Raw genomic sequence first — 11,246 nt, 5'->3', positions numbered from 1 at the left:
AGGTTGGGGTCGCTTCTCTGCCGTGCATTTTAATTTGTATTTACTTTTATCTACTGCAGACACGCATACAGTGGCTAAATAACAAACATTAACACCTGTAAAACCGCAGCAAAGTTGTTGCACAGGTGTCGAGCTCGATGTGGCTGCTGCAACAAAATAAAAGATACAAGAATTATATGCGAGGCGACTACGATTGTATGTAGGTCAGAATTAGTAAAGACAGGAAAACTCAACTTTAAGAGACCCTGTACTTGGTCTGTAAAGCAACCGTTTTATTATATTTTATTTTTTTTGAACTAATTTAAAAATATTTGAATGCAGAATGTATTAAGGGGCCAAATCATGATAAAAATGACATTCCGCTTGAAAATCGAATCACTTTTGATCAAGTTATGATAGTTTGAAGTTGGTAAGACTGCGGATTTAACCACATTACAAGTCAAAATTTATGTTCAATTTCGCATGATTTTTAACAAAAAAATGAAAGGTCTCAGAATCAAGTTTAAAGTGTTGTTTCATACTAATTACGATATAAGGAGTTGATTAAAAGTGAAAACTTGAAATTTAAAATTTTGAATTTTCCAAATTTCAAAGGGGGGACCCTTAGCATCGAAATCAATATCTAGTAGAATCTAGAAAAAAATATTTTTTTTTAAGAATTTAATTAAATTTAAATGCAGAAGGAATTAAAATGCCAAATCATGATCAAAATGACATTCCGCTTGAAAATCGATTCACTTTTGATCAAGTTATGATAGTTTGAAGTTGGTAAGTCTGCGGACTTAACCACATTACAAGTCAAAATTTATGTTCAATTTCACATGATTTTTTATAAAAAAATGAAATGTCTCAGAATCAAGTTTAAAGTGTTGTTTTATACTAATTACGATATAAGGAGTTGATTAAAAGTGAAAACTTGAAATTTAAAATTTTGAATTTTCGAAAATCCTGAGGGGGGACCCTTGGTATCGAAATCAATAGCTAGACCTAGAGCAAAAATATTTTTTGAACGAATTTAAAAATACTTGAATGCAGAATGAATTTAGAGGACAAATTATGAACAAAATGACATTCCGTTTAAAAATCTATTCAGTTTTGATCAAGTTATGACAGTTGGAAGTTGGACAACTCTTTGATCTAGCAACTTTTCTACAACCGTACAGGAACAAACGTTTCGGTATTCGGTTCTTGACAGAGGATTTTTATTCGGTTACGGTTTCAGTTCCGTTACTAGTTTTCTGTATTGACAAACTTAGTCGACCCTTTATATATTTTAACTGCAGGGTCTAAAACGCGCAACGTCAACTGTTTGTATGCAAATAAACAGCAACTCGCGGTACTCAGACACACTCACACACAGACACACACACACACACACACTACACTCTCAGTCGAAATAAAAAATTGCGTGCATACTTTTAGGCACGCGTAAAAATTACAAAAGGAACATGGAAACAAAGTGAACTTCTGTTCTGTTTATTTCCCATTCCCATTCCCAATGCCATTGCGGCTTCCCTACATTTTGATGGCGCACTAAACTTTATGCCCTGCACATAAATAGAAATGCACGCAAAGTGGAAAGCGGCAAAGAGGAAGACACGCAAACGCGTCGAAATACACGCCCTGAGGGAGCAAAGGGAGAAATGGGGCGAAAAAGAGGATGAAAAGAGAATAAACGTGGAGAGTGCGTGCGTCTGCCAAGTTACGTCTAGTCGCCGCCTTTGAACGCCTTTTGCACCTTTTCTTTTGAATGGGGCAAGTCCATTCGTAATCTGTTCCTGCACCTTTTGCCTTAGCCTGGCCAAGATTTATGCCTGCCTTGCATTGCATAAGCGGCGCCATTTAAATGCCTATACCCGGATCACAGACCCCTTTCCAGGACTCCTTTGGGAGTCCGACTTAATCGGTCTTTGAGGCTTAACCTGCTACCAGGAAGTGGGCACAAATTTATTGCCAATGATTGCATAGCTGATAAATTCAGTTTGCACACTGACCAGCCCTCAGTGTTGGCTACTGCTAATTATGACGTGCCACCATAGCAGTGTTGGAAAGTGGAAAGTGTCCAAGTTGCAGTGTGTGAGTGTGCGGAAGTGCCTGACTAAATTGCAGCTCTGAAACAACAATTGCTTTTGATTTAAGTTGCTTGGAATTAGTTTTTAACAGCTTTGATTAATGAACAACGCAAGATTCTGACACTTAAATGAAACGCCAAAACTTTGCTTGAATTTGCCAAACTTCTATTTATTATACCACTTAATTAAAGAGGTAAAGGGTATATTGTATACGATAAGCCACTCTTTTTTTAGGACAATCAATAGCTTATATTATTTTTAATCATCCTACTTAACCTCATGCCTGTTTTAAGTTTAAGGAATGCAATATTTTTCAAGTTAATAGAGCTTAAAATTGAGCGTGTAGCGTTTTCTTCTTGTTAATATACTTGAGTCTAGCACAAGAGTTTCTCAAATAAAATTGAAATATAAATTTAAAGCACTTATTGGAATTCTCGTTTATATTTTATATGTTGCTTTAAAATCTGACCATGCAATCACATGCATAATTTATGAGTCTGCATTCGATTCAGATTCCATTAGGGGCAAATCAAAATGCTTTTGCATTGTATGACGGAGAGAGAAGCAGCATAATAATAATAATAATATGATGATGACAATTGAAAATATGAAATGCAACGACACATGAGGAAGAATGCTGAAGATGGAAGACGGAAGACAGAAGCCATAAACTGGCAAACTGCAGAGGAGATTGTACTTGTACTTTACCTTTTCCATTTGCATAACGTTCGAGCACGTAATGTCCTCTTGAAGGACATTCATCATTATTGGCATTAATCAAATTCGTTGCTGTTGAAAATGTATTCATATTTAAAGCCAATTTCATTCGGAAAAGCACTTCAGTTGAACTCGAATAGCAATTGGCCCAAGGCAACTTTGTCAGAAATCTGCATTAAACGACGCATCTTCTCATCGCTTTTGCTAATTAGAAGAATCGTGTGCAGCTAAACGATAAATGCAAAAATGAACAAGCAGAAAGGCCAATGTCGAGTTGCTCGACTATTAAATGCCCAGCAGCTGCTCTAATATTTTATAAAAATATTTAAATATTTAAAAAAAATTCAGTTACTAGTGCCATGATTTATAAGCGTCCGCTTGTTGCCCAGGAAAAATTAAATATAAATAAATAAAATGGCATTAAAAATAGAAAAGGCAACCACAGCTGTTTAAATAAATTTAAAATCACTATTACAAAATTGTAGGCATTTTTTTCTTCAAAAGTTTCAATATATTTCAAATTAAATAGAAAATAAAAATGTTTCAAATATTTCCAAGAATAGAAAGACAAAAAATATATGTACTTATTTTTTTTTTAATCCAGCCATCCAGCAATTTCATTAGATAAAAAAAAAATTTTTTATTTTCTGCATTCTTTAGATGATATAATAAAATTTTATTCCTATTGTTCGCAAAACATTTTCAGTTTCGTGTTTCGTGTTTCGTCTGAAACTGTAAAAGGAATTTTAATTCAATAGAAAACTTTCTCAAATTTAAAACGACTTTTTTTTAAATTTTAACTTTAACTGATAAATACTATATCACATATATTTGGACGTAAAATCTATAGACATTAATGTTTAAATTTAATTTATCTAGTTAATACAATTTAGGGAGACATTGAAAAACCGGCCCTTAATAAATTTAGGGAAAGTTTTCTTATAAGATTTATTTCTTCATACGAACAGATAGAAAGTTATTCAGGGCTGTTCCAGAAATGTAAAACAAACGAAAAGCAACCAAAAATGTACGGGCTTTTGTTTAGTTTTCGCTTGGTTTTTATTCCTGGAACATTGCTGATTGTCACAAAACCGAAAGCCAGTGTATATTTTGTTAACTGGGCTGAAAGAGTGAGTGAAACTGCATTTCAATGAGTTTGTGCCGCAACTGCGCCTCTGGCTGCATAATGATGTTGAATGTGGGCTGCGGCATGTTGCAAGTTGCAAGTAGCAAGTTGCAAGTGGCCTGCGATGCCTGGTTAGTCTATCTGCCTGCCACCAAAAATTGTTGGGAATAACATTTTGCATGCCTATCTGCTGATTCTGATGCTTCAGTCTGTCCATCGTCCGTCTGTCCGTCCGTCTGTCTGTCCGTCTGTCTGTGAATTCAAAAAACGGTAGGTCGCTTAGCTGTTGTGTCATTGCCATAATGAAATTGGTATGGCCGCTGCTGCTGTGGGCTGTATTTTGGCCGAAATTTGCATAGAGAACAAGCTCGTTACGTTATGAATACCAAGAGTGAAGAGTAGCAGCCACAGTCGGAGACAGAGTCAGAGACAGGGCCAAAATGGTTGGACAAATGATGCAGTTGTTGCAGCTGCCACTTTTGGTAGTGCTTAATTTTCATGCGCGGATATTAAGTGGTTCAGTTTAGCCTGATGAGATGCCCCAAACAGCACCACCAAGTGGCAGCTAACATTTCACTGAGTTGACCCACTTTGTAAATCAATTGTGGTGGCGAAATTAAGTCTCGCAATTAACAGGGCCAATTCTTGTTAACGGACTAGCTGGCCAACAGCAGAAATCCATAAAGCAGTTATGCCACATGTTGACAAGGCCAACAAAGAGACAGAGAGAGAGAGGAAGACAGGAAGAGAGGGTAACAAATCGGAGCCAAGAATGCACATGCCACACAACAACAACAATGGCTGTAACAACAACTTGTTAAAATATGTCATCAACAAATTGCTGGCTGAAATAGAAAACTCTTTTGTCAAACTGACCAACAATTTTTGAATGACTTTCTCATGTGCACTTGAAAAGGTTATTTGGCTTGTTGCTCACTCAATCTTGGCTTTAACGTTATTGCCAAATAACTTATAATATCTGAATTGGCTTGCCAATACAGTTATTATGAACTAAGAACTGCAATTTGCTAAATTTTCGTTGCATGAAAGCAGCTCTAAAAGCTTTGCTTTCAAGTGGAGCTCAATAATTATAATTAAATTTATGTTTTTACAATTTTTATACTATTTATTTTAATTTATGAATTTAACAAAATAAAGTTATTGAAAATTCGTTTATATTATTTTATTTGAAATATAATTGTCTATTTTTTTTTCGTTTGGGGGCTTAGAGAAATGCGATTTAATAATTCAGCCGCAAATAAAGATTTTTTTTTCCCACACAAACAAAATGATGATCGGTTTTCAATCACACAGAATCTGATTTATCTCTGAACAATTATATATATACATTTTCATTGGCGACGCTATTTTTAACAATAAGTATAAGGGAAAAACACTTTTAACATTAATAATATTATCAAAATAATCTTTTGTAATTAATGAAATAAATTCTTTATAAAATAATTTTAAAAAATTATAAGAAATTGTTTTTTTGACCTATTTTTATTTTAATTTCACTTTTTTTCAGAAACATGTCTAATTAAACTCTGCATTTCTCTTCTCTTCTTCTCATTTAAATATTTTAATTTTCTTGAGCCATTCATTAAATAAAAGTTGCAAGTTTAGCTTTAAGTCTTTTTAATACTCCTAATTAATATTGATTGCCAGCGAGTACTTGGACTTTTTTCAGTTGATTCTTACACGAATGTGTGTTGGCAAAAGTGTCTTGGATATTTCTTAAATTTGGCCAACTTTGCAGCATTTTAGGCCATTAACCTTTGAAAAGTTCGATTGCTCCAAATGTGGCATAAAACCGATAAGTTTGTTTTTCGTGGCAACTTTTGCATTTCTTTGCTGGTTTCGTGGCATTGTTTTTAGCGTCAAATAACTTTGGGTATATTCCCTGCCACATCGCAGTTCATTAGCATGTTTTCCTGCCCTCCTATTCCCCTGCTGCCCTTACCACCTGGCAGCAGGTTATCCTAGGCTGGCATCTTTAGCTGGCATCGGCATCGACTCTTCGCATTATCTGGCAGCCCTTATCTAGAATACATAAATTCCTGCCTAGACTTGTGTCGGCAAACTTTCTTGTGGTTCAACTTCTGTGTGAGGGGGGAATTGGTGGCAGGGGGAGAGATGGGGTGGCGCTAATTAAGACACGCAAAAAGCGGCGGCAAGACAAATGTTTCTGTGGCACGTAAACGCCGCGTCAATTCTCTGAGATCCCAGAAACGCCTCCCAAACACACATTTCTCACATTTCACTTGGACTGCAAACATATTTTTATTTTCCTTTTGCTTTTTTAAAATGTCCAAGCCACAATTCGCCGCCTCATAAAAAATGTCAATAAAGTGATTTATAAAAATGATTTCGGGAATGGGCAAATATGCAAATGGGGCACGGTTAATCAGGGTTGAAGGCGTGATCAACTGGGCTGGCCAACTTATTAGCCAGCCTGTTATTTGGCTCAGCAAGCAGGCCAGCAATTTGTATTTCACATTCCAATAATGTCTTCATACTGCCCATTGCATTTGGTATAATACCCTTTCAAGAGATCCTATAAATTTATCAAGTGGTAAAAAAAGAATTTATATTTGGAGTAAACCAAATTAAAAAACATTTCATTAAATTCACAGTTTTGTTTTAGAACACATAAAAGTATGTCTCGGTTTATTCTGGTTACCCTGTAATATGTTGAACAAGTTTTATAAACTATACTTTCAGAAATTTTTACATATTATTGTATGAATCTTTTTAAAATAAGTCTAAGTACGTATATAAACCAGTTTTTTCTGTCAAGTTTTATTTATTTACAAGGGATAAGTATTTATATACTACCAAAAACACAATAAATTTGAATTAAAAATTAAAAAGAGTATTATTTTGGGCAAGTTTCATTAGAATAAAACCACTTTATTATGTAACTATTACATTACTCTAAAATAATATAAAATGTGCAAGAGTATTGCATTTTCGGCATTTTAAGAATAAAAAGGATTTATGTATGCTCCTTCTAGACTCTGCTTTTATTTTTATTCTTTTTGCTTTATTCCCTTTGCGTGCGCAGAGTCGCACATTAAGTTTTAATGCCATATTTTATGCTAGCAAAATGTACATAAATTTATTCACTGGTCGAGTCGAGTTGGCCGAGCTGTGCTGTGGTTCTTGTTGTTGTGGCTAATCAAATCAAAAGTGAGACAGCACAAAGAGCGAGACGAGAGGGAGAAAGCGAGAGAGAGAGAGAGAGAGAGAGGGGGAAAGCAGCAAAAGAGCGAGCAGCAATCCATGAATTAGTAAGCAGACATGCAAAGTTTTTTCGACCACCTCAGGAGTTAAAACTAAAGAAAAACTTGCACATCACATTGCCTACACATGTACATAAATACACACACTAACATATGTATATACACGTATTTACATGTGTCTGTGCTGTGGGCTAGAAAAATACATATGAGCCAAGTTGCGCATACGACGTGTTGTACCAACGCCAATGCAGAATTGCTGGCAGTAAACAAACACAGCAACAAACGAGTGTAGAATCATACACTTGGTCATATACAACAACAACAAAAACTGCAATTGTTTAGCTGCTGTTGTTGTTGCTGTTGTTGTTGTTGTTGCTGTTGTTGTTGCTTCTAGTTCAGCTCCCTAGAGGAAGTTGATTCTAGGAAGGCGCATGTATAATTAGAGCTATGAAGCATGTCCGGTGAAGTTTGCCATTGAAATGCAGCAGCAACAACAACTACAATATAAAACTACACACACCCTTGCACACACACACACTCCAACTCACACACATTTCAGTTGTATGCAATGTGCAACTTTGAATTGGGTAAAAAAATAAAAAGAAAAAGTTGCGCCATAGCTTTTCCTTTTCCTTTTGTTATAGTTATTGCTGTTGTATTTGTTGTAGTTATACTCATTGTTGCTGTTGCTGCTGTTGGTCAGATATATTTTATAGTGCCAGTAGCATGCATCACAACAATTTCACCTATGAATTTATGTGGCAAGCTGTGTGCTCGCTCGCTTACTTCTTTAACTGCTCAGGTTAACCAGGCCGACTAACAACAACAACAACAACAACAACACCAAAACTTGCAGCCTTTGCAGTTTGTATGTGATTTATACAATAATAAACATAAATGTGCATGAAACTTCTTTTCAACCTGCCGAGAAATCGTTGGATTTACAGAAATACACCTATGATATGATTTTAATACCCTAACTCCAATGTAAATGAGTAAACAGAGTAATTAGGAATATTTATTGTGTTTACAATTTAAATACCACCAGAACATCATAAAACTTTTAATTTACTTGTGCAAAAATCAAATATACGATTTACACATTTTTGTATATTTTTTTTTTTCTTTAAATTGTAAATTAAAATTAAATTACTAACTTGTGTGAACTGTTTCTTAGCAAACATACTTATATTTTTAATTTTTTAACTGAAAGATTTTCATATGAATTATCTAACAGTTTATATTAGCTGAAATGAATAAAATCTGATATTTCGATTAATGTTTCTAAAAAGTAATTATGACTGTTATGTATTGTTGTTTAGCATGAGAACACACATTACAAATCACTAAAGATTATTTAATTACAACCAATTTTTGAAACACGAGTATTTCGTACAATAAATATATAAATTCAAAATGCATTTTGTAATATCAAATTAAATTTAAAATGTATTTAAATCAAACACAATTTAAAATATTATCAAATCTCTCTAATAATATTTTGACTTTAAAAAGCAAGCATATTTAATTGGGTTATTAAAGCATTTCAAAACACAGTTTAACATTAAGTTTGTTAAGTAAATACTTTTACATTTGGCAATTTAAATAAATAGTTCGACATTCATTATGCGATTTTAGAACTGGGACAAGAGCTTAAAGTCTGCAACTTTTTTGCACTTGTTTGGATCGTAAGTCAGCTGCACCCGTAGAATGTTCAACTTTAGCACGATTGCAACCCCTTGGCACCCCCCTGCCCCCTTTTACACTACGCTACATAGAAGTGCAATGAAACACGCCAACTTTTTGCCCAGAGACCCAAAGACACAAATGTTGCCGGCATTTATTTTTATTGAGGCTCGCTTTTAACCGGATGGTGGCTGTTGGCTGTTTTCTGTTGGCTGTTTTCTGTTGGCTTGGATGGTGTCGCGGCTTATAGTCCGCCATTTTGGGTGCAGCTCTGCAAATGGCGTCGAATGTTGTGCACATTACGGTTAACGCCGTGCCGCTTAAAACGCCGCACAGCGAGTAGCGGCAAGTAGCAGAACCTAAAAGCGCAAGTTTATTGCGGCATGCAATGACTATATATATATTTATATATATATATAAGTGTTTGTGTGTGTGTGTGCGTGTGTGTGTGTGTGTTGCTGCAATGAGAATCGAGTATTGAGAATAGAGAATCGTTCTCGTGCACCCAAACAAAAAACAAGTAGTTGAAAAAAATTACTTTAAATAGAAATCGTATTACAATTAATTTAAAGGCACTCGGAAATGCTAAAAAAATGCTTAAACACAGTTAATATGAATTTTAATAAAATAAAAGTGTTCTTAAAATTAATAAAGACATACTTACAGTAGTTTAAAATTAGATTTTATTTAAATTTTCATTTTGAAAACTCGCAAAAGCTCATTATTCATTAATTTATTTTATTTTCAAGTTTTTATTTCAACTTTAATTTAAATATATTTGTAGTTTTAAGTTTCATATTTTTAACATTTCATTAACTATAATAAAAATATACATTTACAATTTTTATAATATTTAAGAATTTTTTATGTAATATAAAATATACTTATTTAATTAACTTGTACCTAACTTATATTTACTTTGTTCATATTTATCTTATGCTTTAGATTGACTTTTACCATACATAACGCTTAATCATAGAGCAAATAAATTTATTTAAAGTGCAATAAGTGCTCAAAATTTTTCTCTGAGTGTAATACATTCGACTGGTCGCAGTTGCAGGCGTCGCAACGCTTCTTGTAATAATGTTAAATGTCAGGTGCACTGCAGTTGCTGCTGCCTCTGTTGCTGCCTCTGTTGCAGTTGCAGTTGCACTTGCAATCGAAGTCGTAGCCAGCAGCTAATTAAGTTGCCCCATCCGTTGCATGTACTCCCTTTCCCCCGTGCCCCCTTTAAGTCGCAATAAAATATGCGCAGAGCGAGCAGTTGGCACTTGGCTTTGGAGCAGTTGCAAGTTGCAGTGTGGCACGTGTATTTAATGGCACTGTGGCAAGTACAAAGTCGATTCGAGTCATGAAGTTTTCATTTGTTTTGCGCTTCAAATTTACACACAACACGCAACGGCAGCTCTTGACTTGACTGATGGATGCGGGAGCGTACGACTAAAGGACGGACAGACGGACAAACGTACGGACAGACAGACGGATAGACGGACGGACAAACAGACAGACGGAAGCTCAGCCTAGTATATTAATGTCTTACTTAGGTTGCAAGTGGCAGCTTTAAGCAGCTCACAGTTCATTCTTCCTCACACACACACACACACACACACACACACACATCGCACACACACTTGTGTGTAAGTGCATCGTAGCTTGAGATACATTCTTGTACATTAGCCAAAATGTGTTTGCATTTCCTGCCACAACAGTGCCTGCCAACAGTTACACTTCAAGTTACTTCTACTTCTGCTTGTAGTGATACTTAGATAAAGCTTTAAAGTTATTAAATTAAATTGAAAAAAAACCCCATTAAATCAACAATTTCTTCAGTTTACTTTATATTTTCTGCATTCGCCTGATTGCCACATTTTATATTAAATCTATTTTATTAAAATTTCTTATTCATATTAATTAAGGCTGGTCCATTGCTTTCTGTTAAAAGTTGCGATCTGTCACAGTTAGGACTTTCAGTTTAAAAAATAATTGGGTTCGATTCCTACACCATAAAAATAAAGCCAATAATAGCATTTCTGAATATATAAAATACAGACTCACAACTTCATAATTATACCACAAGGACAGATATTAAATCTAATATGGAAAAAATCAAGTAAGACCATATTTATTGGTATATTTTCTTCTCTTTATAAAATAAATTTTCTTTAATAAATAAATATATTGGAGACTGTACTTATCTTTGATTTTTCCATTACCCACAGAAAATATTGAAAGTTTATTTTTATTCTTGTAGAAATATGCTAAAAGTGACTTCAACTAATATTCAAATAATTTTTATACATTCCCTACTCTGTTTTTAATTTCAGTAATAATTAAGTTAGTGTTTTTTACCAAATTTAGTTCTTGTACTTAACTTTGCTTATAGTGTATTTGTATGAAATT

This window comes from Drosophila innubila (assembly GCF_004354385.1).
Source record: "Drosophila innubila isolate TH190305 chromosome 3R unlocalized genomic scaffold, UK_Dinn_1.0 2_E_3R, whole genome shotgun sequence".
NCBI classification, from domain to species: domain Eukaryota; kingdom Metazoa; phylum Arthropoda; class Insecta; order Diptera; family Drosophilidae; genus Drosophila; species Drosophila innubila.
The sequence above is the reverse complement of the archived record's forward strand: the minus strand, read 5'-3'. Positions refer to the sequence as shown.